Raw genomic sequence first — 26,768 nt, 5'->3', positions numbered from 1 at the left:
CCCCCATGGTAGGAGAAAGGGCACAGAATTTTAAATTTAAAGTCTTGAGAGTTGATGTCCCAATTCTATTTATCAGCTGTGTGAGTTGAGCCTCAGTCTCTTCAGCTACAAAATGAGGAGGAAAAATTTCTCTCCCAAGATTGTAAATATGAAATGACAATAACGTACCTTGTAAATTGTGCAATCTCTCTCTAATGTTGATTATTTTTAGTTGTTTTATAAAGCCCTATTTCTAACTAGTCATCATCTTTTTTTGATATAGTATGATCTCTATCATACATATATGTGTATGCATATTTTACATATTTTACATACTTTACATTAAGCAAGCCTCAGGTCTTTTAGAGGATGGTGCAGGTTCCTTCTTTGAACTATTCTGATCAAAGAACCACATAAGAACCAGTAATAAATCACATAAGAGTTCATACATAAACCAAGAATATAAACTAAACCACAAATAGGTGATCTGAATCAAATAAATGTGCTAAACAAACCTGAAGCCAAACATTAAGGTTCCTCTGACTCACCCTTGACCTGATAGAAGTTGGAAAAGTTATTAATTAGTTAAAAGTAGAAATAAACATTTGTGGCTTTCTAATATTATAATATGAATAACTGTACCCTAGATCAATGTTTGCCAAACTTGTCCCTTGGGCAAAAAAAATCACTTGATATGTTTGAGAAGAATACAGATTCCCAGGTCTCCTCCTGAACCAGAATTATAAGAGACATTAGAATCGGTAGTTCACCTCAAAGGTCAGGTAATTCCTATAACTAGGCAGGGCATTATAGAATGTTTCTTAGCAGGAGTTGGCAAATCACACCTCCAGGGTCAAATCCAGCTTGCCATCTGCTTTTGTAAATAAAGCTTAATTGGAACACTGCCATACTCATTCATTTATTCATTGTTGATGACTACTTTCACACTGCAAGAACAAAGGCGAGTAGTTTCAACAGACACTGCATGACCTAAACTACTTACTATTTGGCTTTTTATAAAAAAAAGAAAATTGCCAACCCTTACTCTAGAGCAGCTGTTCTCAACCTGTGGGTCGCAACCCCTTTGGGGGTCGAACGACCCTTTCACAGGGGTCACCTAAGACCATCAGAAAACACATATATAATTACATATTGTTTTTGTGATTAATTACTATGCTTTAATTATGTTCAATTTGTAACAATGAAATTGGGGGTCACCACAACATGAGGAACTGTATTAAATGGTCGCGGCATTAGGAAGGTTGAGAACCACTGCTCTAGAGGAACATCAAAGGCAATAGGAAGATTACTGATCAAAGAATTAGAAGCTCTGAGTGATGGTCTGCTAAACATCATGGGCCTTGGGTAAGACAATCAACTTTTCTGAAACCAAAGCATGCCCTCCATAATGATTGGACACCGGCAAAATGTAGATTTCCCAGGTCATGGAAATGAGATTTCTTTTCCTAAAAACTTAAAAGTCTGCCAACTAAAACATCAAGATCCCTTTGATATTTTGCTGAAAGTATTATTAACCTACCAAAGTAAATATGTAACTCACATTAATCAAAGGCTTTGGAATGGAAGGTGAAGGAAAAATCATCATTTACCAAGTGATAATGATTAGAACACTTTTTTCAAACTTGTATATGGGGCTCTAGCTGGTTGGTTGGGCATTGTCCGCTGCATCAAAAGGTTGTTGGTTCAATTCCTGGTCAGGGCACATGCCCGGGTTGCAGTCATGATCCCTGGTAGAGGGTGTGGAGGCAGCTGATCAATGTTTCAGTCTCACATTGATGTTTCTCTCTCTCTCTCTTTCTCTCTCTCTCCCCCTCCTACCCCTCCCCCTTGCCCTTGCCTTCTCACTCCCCCTCTTCCCCTTCTTCTCTCTCGAAAAACCAATAAAAAACCCAAAATGTGTATATGGGGAGATGTTAGGTAGAATGGTTTTTCCAGTGGTTTGTGAACCACTAGATTAGACATTATCTCGGGTCCCTTTGAGTTCTAAAATTCCATGAACACAAATGGATATTTCAAAGTTATTATGATCACTTCTCCCTCTCTCTCTCTCTTCTCCCTGAATGATGAGAGGGCAGTGAAACATTTGGGGGAGTAGAAGTGGTTAAAATAGAGATAAAATGGGGTTATATAGTCCCATAAGTTTGGTAATTGCTGAATTGAATAAGGGATTAAAATGTCTTTTTATTGCTTTTTTACTCTTTTTAAAACCTTTAATATGTAAATGTAACTGGTGAATTTTCAAAAGGGGAGACATATTACATTGTATTTCCAAAACTCATGTAAGCATAAAATTCATTTTCCTGAACATCTCTTGTGACCTCTTTTCTACAGAAGATACTATTTAAATAATGTGGATCAGTGGGCGATTAGGTAGATTTATGACAGAATAAAAGTGAGTGGCAAGAGTAATTTGGTGATCAGAGAAATCAGGAGCCTACCTAGAGGGGACAGTGTTTGCGTGTTCTCTCCTGAAAGCTCCAGCTAAGGACTCCAGGTACCAGACAGGGATTCAGAGGTGAGGAGGGGCACTCTGCCATTTAGGACTAAATGTATTGTTTTTAAGGCACATGCATGCATGCACACATACACACACACACACTCCTCCAGGAACTGTAACTACTCCACCTAAGTTAAGTCACTTCGCCTACTTAAACCCTCACTTCCCAGGCTGTGTTTTCACCTTTCCTGGTGAAGTAGACTTCATTTGCATACATGCATGTGTTATGCAATCCTGGAACACAAAGTGTAATTTAGAAGCAGTAGCTTCTCTGGCAGCCCTGATCACGGGTTTAGGAAAATACTGACAGGTGATGCAAAGAGTGATGAAGAACTTTAAGATGTGGCAGTCAGTAATAGGGACAGCAAAGGGATGCAAATCTTCAAAGGTGGAAGGGAAGTATCTTCGCCTGTGCTACCCCGGAAAGCAGAGCCTGAGGCAAACAGCCTTGGCCACTTGGAGGACTTTTCTTTACCTTGTCCTTCAGGAACACTCTGAGTGAATTGTCATGCAGCAGGCATCCCCCTTTGGCCAGCACAGATGTATCTTGTTAACTAACTTGTGATCCATACTTAAATTGTGTCCTTCTTTTAGTTTACCATAGGGAATCTTCCATGAGGACACAGGTAGGGATGAAAGAAGATGCCAGGATAAGAAAGACACATGATGTTGGGTCTGTGACATCTGTCCTTGATCTTGTGTCATCTGTACCTGTTAGGACTTGATCCTGAATATTTGTAAAGTTCATTGCTACTGTGACCACCTGACTTTAAGATCCAGCAGGTTTCCAGATATCCAGTTCATAAAAGGTGCCTCCTGTCACATGGGCACTTGGTGCCCTGAGGTCCAATGCTTATTTCCTACTAAGGCCAGGATCAGGCTGGGGGCAATTTTAAGATGGAGAGAAATTCTCCATAAAAGGGCCTGAACTTGTTCCAGACCACCAGGTCTCTGCCCTGCAGAAATCCTACCTGGACTTGCCAGAGACCCAGTCAACATTGTTACCACAACACCAGCAGCACTCTCAGATCTACTTGTCACGCAAGTAGGGACAGGATTGCCTGTGCGATAGCCTGGGCATGCTGAAGAGTCCTTTCTCGTGTTCTGGACTCCACTGAAATCTGGCGAGCTATCTAGTAAGCCAAGAAACGGGTTGAAAAAATATTCTGAAACATTATGTATGTTGCTTTCCAAATCCAAAGCAGCCCCCAAACACAGAATATCTGTTTTAGTGGTTGGTGGTGATCAGTGTGACATATGTATCCTCTGTTGGGTGGGTGGTCCAGACATAGCACCACCACGATGCCCCTACTTCCACCTTCACCTGGTCCCAGTTAATACCAAGTGGAAGTCTTGGTAACGGTTTTGCTACTATAGACAAAGAATAATTGCTATGAGTTTATAACCAGAAATCTGGTTCTCATTGCTGTTCCACAGGGAAGTGGCCCAACTGCCCAACCTATCCTGAGGGCATGCTGTCTCAAGCCAGTCCTGGTTCCTGGGAAGCATGAATAGTTGGCAAAGGCTGGGTGTATGTGGCTTTACTTTTTCAGAAAGTACAATTACTGGTGGAGCAGTAAGGGATAAAAGAAAACAGGAAACACCTATATAAAGGGGCACTATGGAGGTGGCCACCTCAATGTGCAAATACTTTCTCCATCTAGCAGAGCTGTTTTCTGAAATGCCGTAACATCTGTGTCTCAAGCCAACCCACAAGGAGAGAAAAGGAACACCAGGTTTAATCCCTGACTCCCACCTCCTATTGGTGAAAGATTTACACCATGGTCTTGGTGCACCCGTACTCGTTCTAGTTGCCCCTGTCTGAGTGCCAATCAAGATCCCATAGTACTTGAAGCCTTGGTGTCAACAGGAAACCCATGGAGCAGAATGAGAGCCACACAGTGTGTGTACTGTAAGTCTGCACCTGAGTAATGTCAGCTGGAGCCACCTATAGCCATAGAAACATGAACATGGAAAAACGTCAGAGGATTCATGGATTCTCTGAAGTTCATACATGGACCACATATAAAGAAGAATCTCTGGTGTAGAGCAATAAACTTAATAACTATTGTTGAATGAAGGACAGACATGGCCAAAATCCATGCCAACCATGATGCTCTCAGAACATCTGAACTGGGGACTTGGTGGTGGCCACAGAACAATTTCTACAGTTATGTCTTATAAGTAGTATTAGAAGAAACAAATGCTAGCCTCCTGCACACCCCACACTGGGGATTGAGTCTGCAACCTGGGCATGTGTCCTGACCGGCAATTGAACCATGACTCCTGGTTCATGGGTCAATGCTCAACCACTGAGCCATGCCAGCCGGGCTGTTGTTGTTGTTGTTGTTTTAATTAACTGGATTCTAATGCTTATTTTGTTTTGCACCAAATGGTGCTTCTTTTTGTATTTATTGTGTGGAAAATTGTAGAATGTATGGGGCTATATATTTATCAACAAATGTTTTTAAATAAAATACTGAAACTTACACATTTCTAAATATTGAGAAATGTTTCTAGGGAGATCTTACTTTTGAATACCTGGCTTACCAGGTAAGAGGATGACACCTACTGGTAAAACCATTTTAATTGTCAGAGGCCACCAGGTGGCTCTAATATTTAAAATTATACCCATGAGAGGATATGGCTCCAGGTTTCATCCTATATACAGTATTCTGATACAAACAATTTTAACAAAGTCAATAGACTATCCTAATCCTAGAATTAGAAGATTATTTAGGTAATATTTTAAAGAAAAAAATTTGAATGCAGGGCTTTTAGAAATTTTAATCACTTTTACAGGTCTCACATGGGAATTTCAGAACACAAGGATAGAGATACATACGTTAAGAGATTAGAGAATACTCAAAAGTTTTCTTACCCCCACACACCAAGTATTGACTACTTTATTGCTTACACTCAGTTTCCCATTGTCAAAGGTTCTACATCTATTAGCTGGGACAATATGTTATCCTAAGACAAATAAATCAAATCCGCTCTTTAGTGATAATGTGTGCACAAGTTAGACAGTTGTAAGGCAGAAGCATTCTTTTTTTCTGGGGGTGTAGTCATAGAATCAAACATCTAGTATAGTGAAGTGCATCTGAATAATGTGTAATGCATTCTAGCTACACTGAGTTCTTCACCCAGTTCTTCACCCAGTGATGGTTAGTGAGCCTGCTGGTGGGGTGGGGTGATAGGAAGGGTGGTCAGAGTGGTTAGTCTGTGTGCAAGACAATGCAGTGCTTGCATGACCCAAGTGGCCAAATGGAGACTGCACAGTGACAGAGATTATAAAAGCTGGTGTTCCAAGCTAGGTGTAGTAAATTACCGTGTTACTTGTGGAAGCTCTCCTAGGCTCAGCCAGTCATACATTATGCGTCAAGGCCTCAAATTCTACTTACAAATTATCATCAGGAGTTTGTTGGCTGGTGATTCTCTAGGGAATCCAGAAGTCTCAGAAGACACTGGGTTTATAGATGAACACTTTTATCTTTTCCAAACCTCTGGTGATCAAACTTCCTCATCCAAAGGATCAATTAGCAAACATGTTTTCTCAGACAGTCTTTGTTTTGTGTATATTTCCTTAGTTGGTGCTTGATTCAGGAGGGACACTTGAAAAGTGCTTAAATGCAAAGATGTGAGCTGTTGTTTCCAAAGTTGACTTAGCTAGAGATACTTTATTAGAACAGGAAGAGCTTCTTGGCAAAGGAATACTGCCTAATTCAACAATGACTATAATATCCTGATTGTCACCGTGAAACAATTTGAGCTAACTCCTTCAGGTTGCCATGTTACCCTTCAGTCACTTACATTTCTAAACATTGAAAATTACTTGGAGGCATCTACTTTTTACAACCTTGGGAACTATCTTAAGAAAAAGCCAATACATTTAGATTTTTCCGAATAACACGGAAAGTGTTTAGCAATATTCAAAGCATTTTACAAAAACATTTCATTGGAATTCAATAAAGATTTGTAAAGTACAATGCAATACATGCAGTCAGAATATAATTCCGCCATTCAACCGAGAACAAGGAAACCCAAAATAATGCCTGGATCTGTGAAAACAGAAATGAATATAATGATAAATGTTTTGTGAAACTTGGGGGCATTTCCTTGGGAAGAGCTATATATCTACCCCCCTTTATTATGTTTCAATTTTTTTATAGCACTTTATGGTGCTATAAAAGCCTCTTAGTCTAAATTCAGCCCTCTGGCTAGATTCTGACAGTCTATTTGTGTTCTGATTTCTTGAATAATAAATGACTCAATGTGAAGAAATACACAGCTTTCTTTACACATGCAGGAAGTTTTAAGGTAAAATACATTTAAACATAAATGTTACTAAATGTTTTTCTAAAAATTAAAGGAATTAAAATTTGACAAGGTGGGCAATCCCCCCACCCTCTTTTTTCCCCCATTCCAAAGAAGCATAGCATGATGAAAGCCATGTAGTTAAGAAACCCAGGATCCCTTTTCCAGTTGGTTTTGGAAGCATCACCTTTAACATGATCAGGGTTTGGTCTTTTAGGTCTTCCTTGAAAACTTGCTGTTTGCATAGTGTGCAAGGTACACTTGCATCACCTAATAGGGCTTCATTAGGAATGAAGAAATTGTTAAACATAACTATCAAATGCAATGTCAACTGTGTGTCACTGTTTTCACATGAAGATTGCTGAAGAGCTGAAGGCAGATTGAAGACTGATGCTGAGAGATGCAGAGACCTGAGGACCTGCATCCTGAATTGGTTCCTCAAGATGGAAATGATGGGTACCAACCCCTAACTCTAAAGGAACAGGATATCCACAACCTCCTTTTGTTTTATTTTATTTTAAAAAAATATTTTTATTGATTTCAGAGAGGAAAGGAGAGGGAGAGAGAGATAGAAACATCAGTGATGAGAGACGATCATTGATCAGCTGCCTCCTGCATGCCCCACACTGAGGATAGAACCTGCAAACCAGGCATGTGACCTGACCAGAAATCAAACTGTGACTTCCTGGTTCATAGGTCAACTCTCAACCACTATGCCACGCCAACTGGGCTACAACCTCCTTTTAGATGTACCACTTTCTCCTCTTACTGATATGTTGACATGATGTATCGAACAATTCTTAATTCCAGTGGCCCAGGTTATGGGAAGAATACTGTTACCACTGGGCCATCAAAACTGTAAACTTGCATAGGACAAGGGGTCCATTGTGGTTGGCAATATGAAAGAAAAATATTAACTACTTCCTCAATTGCAAGTCCTGAAGATTTTTAAAAAATATATTTTATTGATTTTTCGCAGAGAGGAAGGGAGAGGGATAGAGAGTTAGAAACATCAATCAGCTGCTTCCTGCACACCTCCTACTGGGGATGTGCCCGCAACCAAGGTACATGCCCTTAGCTGGAATCGAACCTGGGACCTTTCAGTCTGTAGGCGGACGCTCTATCCACTGAGCCAAACCGGTTAGGGCAGTCGTGAAGGTCTTTATTCCACTTTGAAATAAATTACCAGTAACATTAAAATAAATTTATATTGCAAATTCCTCTTTCAACAAGAAGGACAGATGCAGAAAGCAAGAAGGATGTGGGAAGAGGGCCTACCATACAGCCACTCTTTTAATTAAGTACAGTATGTGGGATGTGAAATATGTCATAACAAGTGTAATATATGGCCATCTAGAATGATCAAAAAACATAAACAACAATTAAGTGTAATATCTTATTCTAAAGTTGAGCAAACTTCCCTCTGACCTCTTGCACACTGAGCAAATGACAGAAATATTGCCCCTTGCTGTGTCCCTGAAGACCACCACAGTCTTCTGTATTGCTCCAGGGGAGCCAGGCTATAAAGACATAAAAATGAAGCTACTGCAACGATTTGGAGCTGTCTGAATACTCTCAGAACAGCTGCCGGGTTAATTTGGCCGGGGCCATGAAGCTCAAACTGGCAGAGCCCCAACATTCTCTCTGATTGAAAACATTTCAGCCTTTGTGAGGAAACTGGAGGAGTTTTTACTACCTTGGGATCATCCCTCCAGCCAGGGGCGAGGTGCCCTCTGGTATGTGCTTAAGCCTTTAACCTGGATATCTGTGCTTGCATATTGCCCCAAGCAGACCTCAGTTAACTCTTTGGTGCCCATTAGTCCTGCTCCAATCCCTCTAAGAAACTTTTCTCCATAAAGGTTGGAATTACTCTCATGCTTAGACCAATGTCTAAGCCATTCTCAAACCAATAAACATAATAATGGTTTTTATATGTCTTTACAGAACTCCAGAGATATAGTCAGAAGTTTTAAAAAGGGGGTCCATAGTCAAATATATGTTCAGAAAATACGCCTTCTCTTAGAGAGGCATGACTTACTATAACGTATTAAATGTGCTGTGTATTTCTATAATAAACAAAATGGTTCACCTCCACTTACTCCAGAATTTCTCAAACATTTGATCACTCAACCTACTTCTCCTCACTGAATATCTATTAAAGTTACAAAAAAAAATAATGGTCTACAGAAGACAATTTGGGGAAACACCAATTTCAAACAAATTTCTTTGTTAGGTGCAGTAAATTACCATGTTACTCATTGACTGTCAAAGTTAAAATTGATTCTATAGGAAATTATTTTAGGAAACAAAATTTTTTGTACATTATGTATAAAGTTCACTTAAAGGGCAACATGTTCATCTTAGATTTTTCTATTTTATGCAGTTTTATGAAGTGACAGCTCTATATTTTACATACAAATGAAAGCTGTGGATAATTATACTGAAGAGCGCTTTCCCAAGCATAGACTCCATTAGGTTACTGGGATTACTACTTTTGTTCCATCTCTTCATCTTCATACTTGATTGATCTGACATCCGTGATATTTATGCTTGAAGTTCATTGAAGAGTTTAGGAAGTTTAATTACTTAAAATTATCACAAACTCTCACTAACGCATCATCCATATTGCCCTGACTACTGGGTTGTGTTTGCGTTTTTCAGTGTCTCTGTCTGCTCCTTTGGGCTGTCATCAGAGACTGCACCCATTGTATTTGTTGGCATGTCGTAAACTGAGGTTTACCCCTTCTCTGCCAACACTACCACAGCTTTTCCCTCTTCTTATTTCAATTTGTCTCATCCCCTTCTTCTCTGTCTCCCTTTTTGCTCATGAGCTCTGCTTTTCTTAGTTGTTAAAAAGTGAATTAGATCATGATATGCCAGGGCTCCATGCCCTCCAATGCCTGCCCATGTTGCCAATCCACAGTCTATGCCTACGTCTACATATAAGGTGACCAAGCATCTTACTGTTTCCCTCGGCTTGAATCTGGGTCTCTCACCTATACTCACCCTTGCCCTTATCACCTAACATAGATGGCCTAATCATAGAGGTCCTTTTTCTCCCTTTCCTTAGAGCATTTATCTGCACCTTTGAGATGTGAATCTTTTCAACAGACCTATTGCCAGTTTTACCACCCAAGAATTACCTGGGAGCCCACCCTCTGGGATGTCATCATCAAGAAAGATGGCACTCCATCTCCCAGGCTCTGTGGGAGGGAAGGAGCCAACCTTGCATGAATGCCTTTTTCCATCAGGACCAGATGAGCGAGTTCACTTTTCATGTGGGTAAGATCAATTTTTCCTGCTCTGCTGATGTTCTGGGTGGCACTTACCACCAAGTTAGTAAACATTTTGCTCACTTGTGCATATTTTCAGTCTCCTTCCATTTGATTATAAGCTTTTTGCAGACACAGATTTTTCTGTTTGTTCATAGCTGTATCCTTAATGCCTCAAACAGAGCCTTTACACAGTTGACAGTTAAGAAACATTTTTGAATTGATGAATAAAAAAGGAAATGCAGGTTATGCTAAGTGAAACAAGCCAGTCAATGAAGGAAAAATACCACATGATCTCACTCATTCATGGATAATAAAGACCATTACAAACTTTTGAACAATAATAGATACAGAGGCAGAGCTGCCTCAAACTGATTGTCAAACTGCAGTGGGAAGGCCAGAGAGAGTTGGGGGGCAGGAGGGAGGGGAGTAAGAGATCAACCGAAGGACTTGTATGCATGCATATAAGCATAACTAATGGACATAAGACACTGGGGGGTAAGGGAGGGTAGTGGTTTGTCAAGGGAGGGGGGGGGGGGAAAAAGGATACTTATGTAATACCCTTTGTAATACTTTAAGAGGAAAATAAAAAAAAAAAAAAAAAAAAAAAAAAATAAAATCACACATTTCTAGGTGGATACTTGTATATGTAATTCAAAATATAGAATTTCTAAATACCCTATGGCCCTTTATAATTCTCACTTTATTTTATTTTGCTGTCAATATAAACATGTTTACTGAGAAGTATTTCTCAACTGTTGTTAGGGTTTTTGGGGGTAAAGGTTGTTGTTATTTGAAATTTCTTTTCTATAAGATATTCTGGTGTTCATAATTTAATTCTAGGATAAAGTGTCAAATATGAGGTTGTTTGCTACATAAATACTATCCCCCTCACCCCAATTCAATTTCAAAGAGCAATTCAGGTGAGAGTAAATAAATAAATAAATAAATAAATAAAAGGTTTGGTTAAAAAAAAAAAAAAAAAAAAAAAAAAAAAAAAAAAAAAAAAGGAAATGCAGGAAGGTGAATATATTCTTTCCTCGGTAATCATTATCAACAAAAGTAAATGGATGGACTGAGTAAGGGTTTAAAGTGATAAGAGGAGAGGGAAAATACGCTAATAACTATGTATGGTGCCAGGTGAGCACTGGAAATATCAGGGGGAACTTTCTTGTAAAGTATATGATTGTTTAATGATACCGGTGACATTAGTATGTCTTGCTGCTTAGGAGCGAGCAGTGGAAGCAGTTGTTATCTTAATATAAGGTTGATCTTCGATGTGAATCTTAATATAAGGTTTGTCGAGAAATATAGATATGGGGTCACATTTCCCTACTCTATATCTCAGAATTCACTTAATTCTACCCATGGAAACACTGACTTATCAACTGTCTCTTTGTGATTTTAATTTCATAGAGATAATATTTATAAATTAAAGTTCTGAAACAAAAAATTAAACATATTTCAAAATAACTGAGCCTTAGTCTGTGAACACTTTTTACAGAGTTCAAATATTTTACGTGAATATGAGTCCTGGGCTTGGTCCAAAACCATATAGAATCAATGGTAATAATGGTGCTGCGGACATAGGAAACAGTCTAGTGACTTCATCTCTTCCAAAGCAATTAAGATGCCTGTTTAAAAAAATACTGAACATTTTTTCCTGTTTTAAGGATCTGAACTTATACATGTGAGCATGCCCCTTTGACCTTATGCATATGAAACAAAGATAAATATGATCAATAACAGACATAATGAGTCTGACTATAGGGTTGGCTGGGTATAGGCAAGCCCTCATTATGTGTATGAGCTACTGTAAAATTTATTCTTCAAAGCAGAAGTATCAACCAAGACAATTGAAGGTGACTCGCCCTTCGGAGATACAGTAGTCTGAGAACTTGATCAAACCATATAGGTTTTATTTCCCTGAGAAACTATAAAGCAAACTTACTCTATGGCCATAAAACATGCACCGCTTAGGATTTTGACTCATGAAAATGTAATAAAACAACTCCAACTTGTGACCTTAAAGTGAATTCTAATTTGGTCCTGACACTAATAAAGAGCTCAATGCATTCTCGGGTGTTCTACTGCGCTGCATAACAGCCTTTTAAATGGTATTTGGGGCATTTACCTATGTGATAAAGAAATGGAAAGTGCTAGAAGAAATGGAAGAAAAGCAGTTTTTAGATCTTCTCTAGAGTTACCTCATCAAGCTGTTCCAGCATAGCAGCTTTTAGTATATTTTAATAATTACTTGGAAAGCAGCACTTAAAAAAAAATAAAAATGTATACATGATACCAGTAGAGAGGGATGTATAGGACCTTAAAGTAAAAATTAACCTTCAAAAATGCTCAGAAACACAGATGGGGAAAAGAAAGGGAAAATTTAAGAAGATTAGCTATAATCTCTGCAGCAGAAAGTAAAAGAATGTACGAAAACACTATTTTATACATGTCATTTGGGAAGGGACTTCTTCTAGTCAGTATGACAAAGTGATTCAAAAGCCAAGATTCATTCTAAATTTTTTTTAAAATATATTTTATTGATTTTTTTTACAGAGAGGAAGGGAGAGGGATAGAGATTTAGAAACATCAATGAGAGAGAAACATCAATCAGCTGCCTCCTGCACACCCCCTACTGGAGATGTGCCTGCAACCCAGGTACATGACCTTGACTGGAATCGAACCTGGGACCTTTCAGTCTGCAGGCTGATGCTCTATCCACTGACCTAAACCGGTTAAAGCCATTCTAAATTTAATGACAAATGAAAATAGCATTGTTAAGGGGAAAAACACACACTTAGGAATCAGTTAATTAAATTGAAGATATGGCCCATAAAATGAATCATATGGACCTAAAGGGTATTATGCTAAGTGAAATAAGTGAGTTAGAGAAAGAAAATACCATATGATTTCACTTGTATGTGGAATCTAGAGAACAATATAAATGAACAAATAAAACAGAAACAGACTCATAGATACAGAGGACAGACTGGTGATTGCCAGAGGGAAGGGTGGGTGGGGAACTGGATGAAAAAAGTGAAGGGATTGAGAAGCACAGATTGGTAGATATAAAATAGTCATGGGGATGTAAAGTACAGCACAGGGACTATAGTCAATAATACACTAATAACTATGTATGGTGCCAGGTGAGCACTGGAAATATCAGGGGGAACTTTTTTGTAAAGTATATAATTGTTTAATCATTATATTGTACACCTTAAACTAATACAGAATAATACTGAGTGTAAAATATAATTGAAAAAAAAGAATCAGAAGGTAATTCTCTCATGAAATTCGTCCCTGGCTAAGCTTTTGTTGGGTTAATTGTATGTGATTTAGGGATCTCATAGATGGTCCACTGGTTAAAGAGAGAGCTGCCATATTCGTGAACAGTGACAACAAACAAGTTTTTGCAAAAAGATATGATTACTCTGGATACTTCCTCTAATTACAGAAAAGCCTGCATTTCTAATTCCAGATTACAAATGAATACAACTCAAAAGAAAGGTCTTGTTTCTTTACTGCTAGCATTTTTTATAAAAGTGGCTGCAAAAGCCTGCTATATTTTAAAAATACATTAGGCAGCTGTGTTTCTCTACTGATTGGAAGTAGAAATAAAAATCAGGATAAATTACTAAATCTTTTGGCACCACGAGAGAAAAAATGATTGGTGGTGGTCATGATAGAATATCTTTAACTCTTTAACTGAGGATAGTTTCAGGGAAGGGAAAAAAATTCAGGGGCCTATACATAAAGCAAATTCATTTCGGAACTATTTTCAGGTTTATTCAACATTAGGACTCCAAAAGTATTGAAATGGTTTTGATCCTTATTCCGCATCAAGAATTGATGAAGGAGATGGCCATCTGAGCCAAAAAGTGGTGGGAGTTACCATTTCACTATGGGTTTGCTCGATGCCCAGAGCTTTCTATGTACCATGTCTAACTGTTAACAGCACTATACATTGTTCCCTTTTGTAGATGAAAACATGAACTAGGAGTGGAGGTTCTGATTTCACATCCTGGCTCTAGCACTTACTAATTATGGGCATCACAGCCTTTCTGTTTCTTTATCTTCATTTCATCACCTCTAAAATGGGAATCCTAACCTTCTATAAGCTTTGTGAGAATTATTATGAGATTTAAATGAGTTCCTAGTACAGAGCACAGTGCAGAAAACACAATAATATTTGATAAATAGTAATGCCCATCCTCAGAGGGATTTAGTATTTTGCCTAGGCTCCCAGAGTGACAAGCGGCTAACATGGATTCACCTATTTCCACAGCTTTATTTTCTTAGAAGACGAAGAATTTTTCTTTGCACATTATGAGTCAGTATCAAATAGACAACACAGATGTTCAATAAATTATTTAGACCTACATTGAATATTACTCTTAGTTATGTGTTAGGTAGATTTTACCACCTTTTCCATTCGCAAGAAAACTTCCCTGAATGTAATGTATTAAGTGTCCACAATAATTATTACAATGTTTAAGCCTGTGGTTGGCAAACTGCGGCTCGCAAGCCACATGTGGCTCTTTGGCCCCTTGGGTGTGGCTCTTCCTAAGCCTTAGGAGTACCCTAATTAAGTTAATAACAATGTACCTACCTATATAGTTTAAGTTTAAAAAATTTGGCTCTCAAAAGAAATTTCAATCATTGTACTGTTGATATTTGGCTCTGTTGACTAATGAGTTTGCCGACCACTGGTTTAAGCAAAGTATTGCGGGAATAGGGAAATGGTGATTCCAATTCAAATGTGTTTATTTTGCTTTCATGTGATTTAGGAGAGGTGGCGGTGGACAAGAACAGTTACTTTTTCTCTTCCCAGTCGGGTATACTAGCTTAAATTTTTATATTCCTCACATTCCAGTCTCAAGGTCAATATTATTTTTTAAAGTTTTTACATTTGTATCCCTTAACTTATAATCATACTTTTTTATGCCTACCAGTTGCTCAGATCTGTAAATCACAATTTTCTTGGTGTCATTCTATAATTTCCACTCAATGCCTGCAAGCTCTATTATCTAAGGAGGCTGAGGTGACCTGCATTCAATCTAATTTGCTGCTGACATCTGCCTCACTATTTAAAAACAAATTCAGTTCAATTTAGTGAACCATGGCTATATTGTTAGAAGTCGTGCATTTAAAGACAGGAAAATACAGCTTAAAGCAAGTGGCAACAGGGCACTTAAACACAAAACCCTAGCGCTTATTTCACAGCATTTCAGTGACACACTGAAGGAAAATGCTTTAGGCTGCAGACTAAGAGACAGCTTTGTGATTTATTCTGCCTAAGAAATTATAGTTATCGAAACAAATAAATCCTGCAGATGTCACTGTGATGGTTTCTATAATACAAAGCTCGAATTCGCAGGAGACAGAAGTTATCAAACTGTGGACTTAAATATAATTCTCTAGCCTCTGTTTTCTCTCCTTAGAGAGCTGGAGAAAGTCATAAAAATAAGGCAATGGGGCTTATAAGCTAATAAGAAGGTGCAAAGGCAGAAAGGACTGCCTTTGAAAAGGAAATGGGGTTTTCTATGTGGACTTTCTTAGGATAGTATCGGGAGCGGTGGGTATTGTGTGTCTCTAAATCTTCTGAAATAGAAAACCTCAAAAGGGAAATTAATGCCTAATCTGTTACTGTTCTTGAGTATTTACAAATTCTAAAATTAGATTACTGTACTTCTTTGTAAAAACTACATCCTCCCAAGAAGCCAGCACAAGAAGTAGATTAGGATGAACTTTCAGTCATATTATTTTAAATATACATTAAGGTCATCTTCTCTCTTTCAACACACATGATCAGTAACTATTGTTTTGTGTGTGAATCTACTGTGTGCAAGGCACCATCTTTGTTATGGAAGAATTAACTATTTCCCATAAGAAAACTTTTCAAATAATCAAAGTTAACATCTTTCATTAAAACTATTTTCCCACATTCTAATCTCAGCCCAGCACCTCTTGTCTTTCCAGTTTACTCCATTAAGTATCTTAATTCCAACACTCTTTGAACTCCATCAAGACCACCAATCCATTACCATATATGATTCTACCATATATTCAAACTTAATCATCCCTTGAAGTCCTCACTCCTGTCCTTATCCAGTTTAAACTACTGTCAACCATTAAAACCACTTCCAGGCACACCACATCAATCCTGGACTTGCTCCCTCACTTCCTCATAGTCACTTGCCAAATCTTCCTAAAACAAGACTGGAAAATATATACATTCCTAAACAATCTAAACAGTTTTTTTAAAAAAAAAAAAGAAAGAAAAAGAAGAAGAAGAAGATAGATCAGTACAAAATTTTAGAAATGAGAATGTGTATACAAATGAAAGGAATAAGCTCTGGTCACGTACGTGATGACCAATTTTAGTACTTTCTCTAATGACCCTTTGAAAGATGTCAAGACCAAAGTTTTTGCAAGGAAGGTCACCTGCTCCTAAACACACCACTGAAAAGTGGGGAGCCAGCCTTTGAACCCAGGCAGTCGCTGCCTGTTCAGGAGGAGAGGAATCTGAAGGTCAGGATGATGTGGACGGTGCTCCAGGAAAGGGAAATGACCAGAATGCGTTCAGGTAGACTTAGAATGCCTATGTGGCCATAAAGCTTGCCGAGTGCTCCTTGGAAATGTCTGCTGCTACAATGGTTTCAAAAGCAACATGAAACTAGGATTTCATTTGTTTTTGAACTGTTCTAGAGCTTAAAATCAGGAACACTTGGACGTTTTTTTTTCTTTTTGCATGAACACTGACAATATCCTCAGGCCAGAGCCTGTCTAGGAAAGTATAAAACATTCACAGACCTGTCTTGGCTGTGAATACAGTTGTGGAAATCCCACATATGACAGAAAAATGAATTTAAAAGTCTATTCAGGATAATGCTGCCATGTGCCAAACTGGAGTTAACTCGAAATAAAAATGGTGATAATACAGGGTGAGGCAAAAGTAGGTTTACCGTTGTGGATATGCAAAACACATATTATTCTTTTCTTATTATTTATTAATTACTAGCATTATTTTCCATATGAACAATTGTAAACCTACTTTTGTCCCACCCTCTATTAACTGTCATTTGCCAAATACGTAATATATGCTGGGTTTTGTTCCTTTGATATTACATTTTTATTATAAACCCATGCAGTGAAATTGTTACTGGCCCTGTTTACAGAGGAGGAATCCCTGAGGACTTGAACTCAGACGTCTGGCTCCAGAGGACCATGACTTTGCAGGACATCTGTTAAAATAGTTCATTCTATTAATTGTTTACAGGAAAATAACATGTAATTGGATGCTGATGGATGCCAACTTTGAGTGAGTAAACATATTTTAAGAATACTGTATAACTGATTGCCCTGGCCATTGTGGCCCCGTTGGTTGGGTGTCGTCCCATGCACCAAAAAGTTGCCAGTTGATTCCAAGGCAGGACACATGCCCAGGTTGCAGGTTCTAGGCCCCATAGGGAATGTGCAGGCAGCCAATCAATGTTTCATTCTCCCATCAATGTCTCTCTCTGCCTCTCCCTTTTCTTTTAAAAAGAATATAACAGAAAAAAAAGAGAATATAACAGCTATCAGAAATACAGTATGGTATAACCCTGTAACAACATAAAGTGAATGAACTAGCACCATGTTTAACAAGTAGAAGTTCACTAATATGACAATAAGGAAAAATGGTGACTTGCCAAAGAATGGGGTATGGAATATATTTATGTAAATTTCAATATTACATAAAACACCCCCTATCATTTTCAGAAATAAATATGAATCACAAATGTTTACTAAATACAAAAATGCAAAGCATTATAATGTAATTCTAGGGACTGATATAATTGTAGCAAAAGCACTCATCTCATATTTTTACTGTACTTGATTTATTTAATTCTTAAAGTGATTGGTAGTTCACAGGGTGTTTGTAATACTATTATTTAGATTGTTATCTATGTATATTTTAATATGACATAAAATAATAAAACAATGATGCTAATTAAGTAACTTTTAATTAGAAGAAATAAAGGGGATTTCATTGATATTTGCTCACAAAGGCAAAGTTATTGATGTGAATTTTCAGTGTGTTCTGTTTTATGATACAAATATTTGTGTGTGCGTGCATGTATGTGTGTGTGTGCTTGCATGTTAAAAATACTGGACTTTTATGGTATATTTTGTGAACAGCATTTTTCACTTAATCTGCATCTTTTCAAGTTGATAAACACAATTTCGGTCATCAGTTTTAACTACTGAAGAGTATTTAGTTTTTTAAATCAATGACAAGCCAATGAACGATTTAGCTCATTAATTTTTCTATTGTATAGAAGGCACTACAACAATTATCCTTGTACATAATTGGTCTATTTTATCACCTTCACCCTTAGTGCTTGTTTGCTTATGACTTTGATCATCTCTGCCAACAAACCCCTATTTCAGAAGGTACACATGGGAATCCTGAGAGGCAGGTGCTGCTGAAGGAGAATTGTCATTTCTGTGTCAGTTTAGCAGTGGTTCTCAACCTTCTGGCCCTTTAAATACAGTTCCTCATGTTGTGACCAAACCATAAAATTATTTTCATTGCTACTTCATAACGGTAATGTTGCTACTGTTATGAATCATAATGTAAATATCTGATATGCAGGATGGTCTTAGGCGACCCCTGTTAAAGGGTCGTTCGACCGCCAAAGGGGTCGCGACCCACAGGTTGAGAACCGCTGGTTTAGAGAAACCCCTGGGCTTGTGGTATCTGGGATCATGCAGGTAGTTAATGGCACAGAACGTCAGTGGGCAGGTGTGGGATTAAGGTTGTTCCAGAAGCCTTGCCTACAAGAGAAAGTTCTCTAGTCATTCTTCTTTGCTGGCACGTGAATATTTTTCTTTAATAATTTCTTAGTGACATCTCGTAGTTCTCTTTCCCCAACTTGTGGAACCCATAGCATTGTCTCCTGCCCAGCAGTCACAGCTCTGAAGATGCACCCATATTCCACGTTCATTACAGAGACGAGCTCAGGCTCCAGCTCCGTTCCCTTGAGCTCTAGTTCATTCCTCTTGAAAACTTTTAGCTTTCATTTTAGCTTTCTGTGCACCTCCTTTCTTTCTTGTAGGCTAACCTATGCATTTAAATGTTGCACTTTACTTAGTACTTATTTCTAAGTACTTTCAGGACATAAAGTCAGTCTTAGTATTAGAGTCAGAAAGAATATATAATTTGTAGTTTAAAAAGAAAGAACTTGAACTCGCCCTATGTGTAATCATAACAAAGTCCAAACTCCTGAACCCCTGTCTCAGCTATTTTCATTTTTTCACCTGCTCCCCAAACTACTTTAAAAACACAAGGAATTTCACAATTTCTGATTTGCATTTACACATGGAATTCCTTTTTCTCTCCACCTTTCTGTTGAAACTCATTCAAAGCTCTCCTCAAATGATATATTTTAAATAAAAACTAATTTGGAAGAGCCCTGTGTTAGTAGTGGGACTGTCATAATTAAATTATCACAAACTGGGTGGTTTAAAATAGCAGAAATGATTCCCTCACAGCTCTGAGGGCAAGGAGATGGAAATCAAGGTGCCAGCAGTCCCTGATCCAGAACTGCCCAGGCCTCTCCTGGCTTCTGAGGAGGTCAGCGGTCCTGGGCTTCCTTGATCGTAGCTCCATCTCTCCGGTCTCTGCCTCTGTCTTCACAGAGCTTTCTTCCCTCTGTTTCCTTCATTCCTCTGTTCAAAATTTTCCTTTCTGTTCTCTTATAAAGATACTAGTCATTGGATGGATTTAGGGAGAACCTAATTAACCATGACTCCATCTTGACTTGATTGAAACTCCAAACATCCTATTTCCAAATAAAGTAACAAAGGTTGGGTGGTAAATTCTTTTGGGGGATGGGCACAATTCAATCCACTACAATCTCTTTTTATGGCAAAACCTTGTTTTGTGCTACCGCAGGACTTGTCACTATAACCTCTTCCTATTCTGTTTACAGCGAACCTTTTACAAATATATGGACACGTAACGGACAAGTTGGCAAAAAAATAAATTCAGTCTTGAGGCCGATTGCACTATTGGATAGTAACTGTCTAAAACATTTTTAGAAAGTTTAAATTAAAAACACTTTTTTTAGTTTACTGAGATGAGTTGCCACTTAAGAAACATACTCAAATTTTGTCTTCCTTCAACACTTCAAATAAAAGTTTTATTTCCCCATAAAAATATTCAAACTCTATTTCTGCATTAGGATTTCAAAAAGCCTGGCACCCAATTATGCACGGTTTGATTTCTTACAGCAGTTCTGTATAACGGAATAGCATATGGTATAATTTTAGAGTGACACATCAAAGGTAATTTCTTTATGGAAATTCTGAAAGTAAAGCAAAAGTACATTTTCTTAATATACAGGAATTAGGAATGACAAGGACGCCTCCCTATCAAACCATTTTCCATCTGACATCCATGGATGTTAATTGTTCATAAAACTTGAAAAACACTTTGTAAATTCTTGCACATCTAGTAGTTCCTTCTAAAAGTACTTTCTGGAGCTTGATTGATTTGGGGGGATCTAGTTGGTTGGCTCAGAGGAAGGGCATGAGAGTTAGCCAATGCTTTATTGTATGACATGATGGGCAGAGAACGCAGAGGCAGCCCAGCCAGAAGGGCAGCGTACTGGAGGTGAGAACGGGTGATGGGAAGACAGAGTGCTGACACAGGCCATGAACTAGACTTTATTCTCAAACCATCAATTTCTAGAGTTTATCCGTCTTTCATGAGTGATCAAACCAGGATACATCAGTATTATACATGTCTCACTTAATTGTACATACTTAATTTAATTGTTAATCAGGTTATATATTTTCCTCTAACAGTGAAAATATATAACCTGATTGGAACCTTTGTTTCCAACATCCCAAATCAAAGAAGCTCTTTTAGGGATGATGCACAGTCACATTCAACGTAAGTGGAATCAACTCACCTCAGCCACAATTTGGGTGCCTGAGCAGGAACTGAATCTCCCAGACCATCTCACTTACCTCCAAGGCACTTTAGCGCCTAGACACCGCAAGGTAATCAAGTCTTATCAAATTTTGCTCCCCTCAGTTCTGTCTCTGATTTGTTTATCATGGCAACCTGACAATCGTGCCCAGATTTCGCCAAATTAATTTAATCTTTTCATGAGAGGATGCACCTAAAGGTTTGGTATTTTTATTCAATGGGTGTCTGCGAAGAGCATTAAAAATTTAAAATCTCATTACACTGTCACTGCCATACAGTGTTTTACTTCCTCTGAAGAAATAACTTCAAAATCCCAACACATTTCAGATCACATAAGGCCACTAGATTCTGTTTTTTGTTTTTTTAAATGATTTCTTCCAAATCTCTTAGCAGGATAGCTAAGAACCAGATGGTCATAAACCAGCAACTATTCCACAGTGACTGAGTCAGCTGGAAAGACAAGTTGTTCCAACTTAATTCGAGTTGTCTTTTGTACTGAACAATCAGTAAACAGAAACGTCTCCCATTATCCCCAAAGCAAATTGACTGCTCACGAAACTGCTGGACTGACATCACTCGAAACTGAAGTATGATGTTTATGTGCAGACCATGTGACTCTGAGCAGCAGCAGTGAATATTTTACCTAATGTCACACCCTAATTTAGCTTCTTAAAAACAGTACAATGGATTTCCTCCTTTGTACTGGATGTAAAATAGCTGTTATTTGGGTTACATAAACTATTCTTTAACAATCTGAGTCATATTTGATTATACAAGTAAACAATCATTCAAATCTATCCGTTGTTTTACTGGCCCACTTCTATCAAATTAGCTGTATTACCACAAAAAAAAAGTTCTATAATCTGGGGTGAGTACCTGAAGTATAGAACCTTTAAATTAGGGACCCTTCCTTCATTCTTAGGCATAAATTAAGTCCTTTCAAAATTAAATAATCCACATGGTTCATAAGATTTCCTAATCAGGAAATAGGGATTTTTGTTTTGTTTTGTGTTTTTTTTTTAAATCAAATAAAAAGCACTTTGGGTGAAACAATACACACACATATTATATATATATATATATATATATATATATATATATTATAATATTCATGGACAGTAATTGTACTTCACATTAGATCAATAATGGATTACTGTCTAGTGTCTAAATCTTTAACAAAGATGCATCGAAAGTTCATTTCTAATATCTATAGGTTCTATGTCACAGGTGGGAACAAACACAGGTTTTGAAATTGCATATATAATAAAAATGCTAATTAAAGTAAAGGCTTAAGTGCATGCCTATTACCTTTCATTTTGAATTCAGGACGAATTTTTGGCTAAATCTTTTTTGGACTTATTTGTAGTTGGAAAAATTATGTGAAGCCTGAGAGGCAGAAAACCTTAGAGCAGCGGTTCTCAACCTGTGGGTCACGACCCCTTTGGCGGTCGAACGACCCTTTAACAGGGGTCGCCTAAGACCATCCTGCATATCAGATATTTACATTACGATTCATAACAGTAGCAACATTACAGTTATGAAGTAGCAACGAAAATAATTTTATGGTTGGGTCACAACATGAGGAACTGTATTTAAAGGGCCAGAAGGTTGAGAACCACTGCCTTAGAGGATCCTCTGGTGGGAAAATGCTTTCTTATAACAACTAGTAATAATATTATAAAATAGAAAATAACTTATTGACTAACACACAATTAATGGGGAAGTGAGGTTATTTAGAAAATAATGTTCTCTCAGAAATGAAGATATAGAATTTATGAAATATAATAACAATAAACTGAAGTGTGATACACTTATACCCAGGTATTTCAGGTACAAAGCAATATTTATGCAAGACTTAAAAATAATTATGAATGTATAAGTATATTAAGATTTGGGTTTCTCCCCAAATATTTTTCATATTTAATGTGGAGAGTTTATTAATTCTATAACTTTGCCATTACAGATTTCAAATGGAAGAAAGTATAATAATATTTTCATTACATTAGAGAATAAATTCAATGTTTCAAATAATTTTTTAGGAAATTAACCAGGTTGCTTAGATTTCAAATACTTCTTGCCCTCTTATTTGGAGATAAGTTTTTGGGTTTCATATAATGACAAAGACAGACACTCTTAAGCTCTTTGTTCACTTTCCTTAATGAATGTAAGAAGTCTCTATTACCCAAACTCTGAGTTTCCAACATCTAAGCCATTGGCTCCTTCTTTTACTAGACATTAATTTGAGATTGAACATACTTAAAAAGTACCCCAAAAAACCCAAACCCAAAACCCAAATATCCAAACAAAAGTCCAGGGCTCTCTTTTGAAAGAATAGCCAAAAATGCAGAACTTCTCACTTGTATTCAACTATGTTTTATTTTTTTAATTTTTAGTTATTGATTTTTCAGGGGAGAGAGAAAGAGAGAGAGAGAGAATTTGTTGCTTCACTTACTTATGCATTCATAGGTTCATTATTGCATATGCCCTGACCAGGGCATATATTATTGTATATGCAACCTTGGTATACCTGAACGATGCCCTAACCAACTGAGCTACCCAGCCAGGGCTTCAACTATGTTGTACTCATAGAATCATTCTAACAGACTTGGTGGGCCATGGCAATTTATGCTTGCATGCACACTTACAAAATCACACACACGCACATGCGTTCACATGTGTGCATGCAGCACTGGTCATTTGCTCTCACCCCCCACCATCACAAACACAGAATAATCTATTATTTGGAAATTTAAAAAAATTTTCTCATGGTGCTACCCAATTAGTCTCTAAAATTTGTTTTGAAAAAACAACAACTATTTCTTTGTAAAAAGAGAATGATAAATATATAACTATAACAAAGCTTAAATATAAATTTTACTAATTCATGAATTCATCAAGCCAACAAGTTCTTATTAGCACTGTGGTGCTGGGAACTCCAGGGTCATGTCTTAATTGCGCTTAATATCTGACAGAGTAGAGAGATTTTTGAACAGGGGACATGAAGTCCAAGTTCAGGAGGTAGTGGGAGAATAGAGCTGAAGTACTCAGATGAGGGGCAGGAAGCATGAGGAACCTCCGCTGAAAATGGGAGGAAAGGAGATGGTTGGGTGAGGTTCATGTGCTGCATAGATCAATAGTTTGTTCCTTCTGATTGCTGAGTAGTTCTTCATGGTATGAGTGCACCCCAGTTAGTTGAAGGACATGAGGGTTCTTTCCAATTTGGCATTATTATGAAAAAAGCTACTGTGAACTTTTTTGTACAATGTAGGTGTGTGTGTGTGTGTGTGTGTGTGTGTGTGTACATAAGTTTTATTATTTTCTGAGATAAATGTCCAAGAGTGCAATTGTTGGATTCTGTGATAATTACATGTTTAATTTTATAAGAAGCTGCCAACCATTTTCCAGAATGGCTATAGCATTTTACATTCCCACCTGCAAAATACAAGTGATCCAATTTCTCCAAAACCTCACAAGCATTCGTTGGTGTTACTATTTTTTTTTTTAATTTTAGTCATTCTGATAGGTGCATACTAATATCTCATTGTCATTTTAATTATCTTTTCACTGATGACTAACTAAAAATATTGGATACATTTATATGCACATGTATGCACAGTCTCATGTAAATAGGATAGTTTATATGCTGGGATTTTCTTCTATTCATTTTATTTTTTTACTTCTCCCATTTTGCTTGTCTTTTCCCCCATCTTCATTTTCCATCCATCTCATTATCATCTTCCCTTACTTGGTAATGCTTGTTAAAACACTCCCATTCTCTCTCTCATTTATTTTACAAAATGTGATTATTCAGTATATACATTGCTAGTTGTTTTATTTGAAGAACTCAACTTCATAGAAATGTCTTCATGTTAACTGGTTTAATTAGAATTCTTTTTAGTGGTTGCATATTATTTTAGGATAAGAATATACCATAGTTTGTTCAACTATTTCCTTTATAAACACTCACTGGTTTCGAATTTTGTTGTTGTTACACATAATGTGCGTAAACCTACACCCTCATGTGCTGGTACAATTTTCTATATGGGATATGCTCCAAAGAGGTTCACTGGGTCAAGGGTATGCATATTAATTTCATAATAGTTGCCAGTTTTCTTGGCAAAAATAATTGAAACAACTCCCATTCCCACGAGCCATTAGGAGGCTACACTTTTACCTGTGTTTGCATTAGAAATAAATGCCAGAACTCCATCTAATCTGGGCTTGAATCTTCTTGCTATTTTGACATCCCTGACTGCTTTATAGTCTGAGTTTTATAATTTGCAAGAAAAAGATATTCAAATTCCTTTTTGTGTTCCAAGTCCTTTCTTTTATTCCACTGGCATGTGCCATGAAGACTTTTTTAAAAATCATGCCATTGTTTCTTAAACATAATTTGTCACTAGCTTCAAGCACACTGTTATAGCTGCACATAAAGTGTGGTTTTAACCAAAGAAATAATACTTTCACGTAAATCATAATTTAAACCAGCATTCTTCTGTATTTATATTCGGATCTAACTTTAGCCTCACTCTTCAGAAATTCTTATCTTGGAAATTAAGGCCATTCTCTTTGAACAAAGAGCCCTTCATTTCTCAAAAAGTCTTACATGAACCATGAAACTACCACTGCTGCCAAAAAATAAAATAAATAAATTTTAAAAAGGTTTCAACTTCAGACTTGTGGGTTACAACTCAGCCTGTATTTCTGGATTATGTCAGACCATAATTCAATATCGTTCTTATCTGAAATAATCTACTCCAGTGTGGCCTATGTCTCCACAACAGGGCTCAGTACCATTTCAAAAATGGAAAACAGTACTGAAAATTGAAGCTTGAGACATATCACCAGTGGTGAAAATTATTCTGTATCTTTTTTGGAAAACCAGTTTTCTGATTGTCATTGGTTTTAATATGAGACATGATTTCAGAACTCAGAAAAAGTGAGGTGGTTATAGACAGTTTGAAGATAGTTTTAAGGAGGCACAAATACATGTGGATATTAAGATATGATCTTGGTAAGGTTGGGACAGGTTCTAGTACAGATTGGGGATTTCTATGACCAGTTAAGCAGACTTCTGTGCAATTCCAAAAGTCTATTTTAAATTATAAAATGAAGTCAGATGACGAGTGAAGAAAAGTATAGTGGAAGGAATAAGGCATTCAAGGAAAGCATAACACTTTGATAAATGCTAATTGTTCAGTAAAATTGAAATACATGCAGGTGAGGAGGTGTGAACCATTTGATCTAGGCAAAGTGACATTATTGGTTTTAGAATAACATAACTTGGTATTATTTATTCCTATAAACTTTAACTATACATAAAAAGTTTGTTTTTTATTTATTTTACATTTTTAAAATATATTTTTATTGATTTCAGAGAGGAAGGGAGAGGGAGTGAGAGAGAAAGAAACATCAATGATGAGAATCAGTGATTGGCTGCCTCCTGCATGCTCTCTACTGAGGATCGAGCCCACAACCTGGGCACGTGCTTTTGACAGGAATCAAACCTGGGACCCTTCAGTCCACAGGCTGCGCTCTACCCACTGAGCAAAATTGGCTAGGGCAGGGTTTATTTTTTTGAAGTACTCAATAAAGTTTCTCCTAAACACTTAGCTATTATTTTAAATTTATATTTTTCAAAGTCTGACTGCTTTTTGCTCCTATCCATTATAAAATGAATGCACCATTTCATTAT

The 26,768-nt window shown here is 37.3% G+C and overlaps 1 protein-coding gene across 1 annotated transcript in view; it reads right to left on the bottom strand.

Moving 5' to 3' along the window:
* The window catches only part of DOK6 (docking protein 6), a 237,024-nt gene that overhangs the window by 116,776 nt on the left and 93,480 nt on the right, over positions 1-26,768 (bottom strand). The window lies entirely within an intron of this gene.

The sequence above is a fragment of the Myotis yumanensis genome, unplaced genomic scaffold, assembly GCF_028538775.1.
Source record: "Myotis yumanensis isolate MYYU_CA2020_CCGP unplaced genomic scaffold, mMyoYum1.0.hap1 SCAF_7, whole genome shotgun sequence".
Classification (NCBI taxonomy): domain Eukaryota; kingdom Metazoa; phylum Chordata; class Mammalia; order Chiroptera; family Vespertilionidae; genus Myotis; species Myotis yumanensis.
Note: the sequence above shows the minus strand (reverse complement) of the source record. Positions and strands in the feature narration are given on the sequence as shown.